This window comes from Brassica oleracea, chromosome C8 (genome assembly GCF_000695525.1).
Source record: "Brassica oleracea var. oleracea cultivar TO1000 chromosome C8, BOL, whole genome shotgun sequence".
Taxonomy (NCBI): domain Eukaryota; kingdom Viridiplantae; phylum Streptophyta; class Magnoliopsida; order Brassicales; family Brassicaceae; genus Brassica; species Brassica oleracea.
In genome coordinates, this window is record NC_027755.1 from 2,208,709 (window position 1) to 2,210,802 (window position 2,094).

Genomic DNA, 2,094 nt, shown 5'->3' on the forward strand with positions numbered 1-2,094 from the left:
TTACATGATTTGTGGAGTGGGGAAGAGATCTGACGGTGGGAAGAGGAATCGCCGGAGATGGGAGCTCGCAAATCGCCGGAGTCGCCGTCAAAGAGAGAGAAATCGGAGAGAGTTTAGAGAGAGAGACGGAAATGACGAAGAAGGAAGTGTCTAGGTTTTTTATCTTTAATGATTCCGACGGACACGTATTCGTCGGAATTTCGTCGGAATCATTAAATATATATACCAATTGGCAGTTCGCGAAAATTTTTACGTGGTTTCTTTTTCCCGGGTAATTTGATATTCCGACGGATTTCCGACGGAATTAGTAATGTCGTCGGAATTTCGTCGGATATTAAATCCGTCAGAAAGTCGTCGGTATTTTCCGACAGATTACTGATGAGTTTTTCCTACGGAATTCCGACGACGTAGTGTTTAGGGGTTGAACACAAGTTTCTAAATGCAAAATCCAAATCTTTGATAATATATATAGTATTTGCATAAAGATTTAATTGTAAAAATGTTTACACAACACGATTTTACACAAAAACATTTTTGTAGTATAAGATTAGATGAATATGATTGTATAAGTATATGAGTGTTATGATGAGATGTTATGAAAACCATGATATACATACATAAATATTTTAATGAGTTGTTATATTTGAACAGTTACGATCTAATACTATACTAAACACTTATTATGTGTTATTTTCATAGTTTCGGTATCCAAATTTATACATATTTTGATATGAAATTTTTTTTAAAACATAAGTCCTCGGAAATAGCTCGGAATATACCGAGGAAATTCCGACGAATTTAACAAGTTCGTCGGAATGTCCTCGGTATATTCCGAGGAACTTGTCCACTTACAATGAAACCATATTTCGTCACTATGTCGTCGGTATATAGTGACGGAATACCGACGGACTTGTTTAAAAAAAAAACAACAAATGTAATTACCACAACTAATAAATACAAGTCAAATAATAAGAATTTCTAATCAGAATCATCAGAATCTTCAGAATCTTCATCAAACTCCCCAACCTCAGCTTCGTCCTCTGAATGTACAACATCATCAAGTCCAAACTCGGTAAAATTCTCAACGAGTTCAACATCTGCCAAATCTTCAACTGCACTCAAGTTGCTGGTAGAGTCTGGTTGTAATGGTTCATTATCAGAAGTTCCATCCACTCGTCCTCTTGGGTTGATTTGCGTTACAGTAACCCATGGAAGTAACCCATGGATCGTCTCTGTACGTCACTCGAGGGTAACAGATGTAACACACCTATCAATTATACAAGGTATTAGTAAAATATAAACCATTAATTATGAATAAATTGACATACCTGATCAGCTTGCGAAGCAAGAATGAAGGGATCATAATATTGAAGTTTTCGCTGCGAATGAACCGATGTAACACCAAATGCATCAGTCTTCACTCCTCTATCTGGGGTGGTGTCATACCAATCACAATAGAATACTACATACCGCAATCCAACCATACCAGGATGGATTTCCAATATTAGAATACTATACACCGCAATCCAACCATACCAGGAAACTGGATTTCCAATATTTCTTCTATGTTGCCGTAGTAGACATCGTCACCGGAACAAGACGAAACACCATCATCATATGTTGTCCTAGAATGACCTTTCCTTGTGAATGTATATCCTCGCGTACAATATTTTGGATATGATTTGACCACATAGTTTGGTCCCCGCACAAATTCGCGTATTCAATTATCGAACACAAAACCTCTGGCCAAACCATCATTCACCTATAAATTAAAAACATATATATGTGAGTGAAAAGTTAATTACTTTATATTAAATATAAACTAATCATATGCATAGGGTAATATGATATATGACTCACATAACTAAGAAGCCATGCAGCAAATCCGTTATGTCTGAGTTGGCCATAGAGAATACTGTCTTCCACTCTTTCCAAATGGGCTGAAACCATCAGTACATAATCCAAGATAAACATTTCTTCTCTCTTCCGCAAATTCTGGATATGTTGACTGGAAATATTTTCAAGCCTTCGCATCTGAAGGTTGTCTAATCTCACCATTTGTGGAATGCTCTGCATGCCATCTCATTGCTTTTG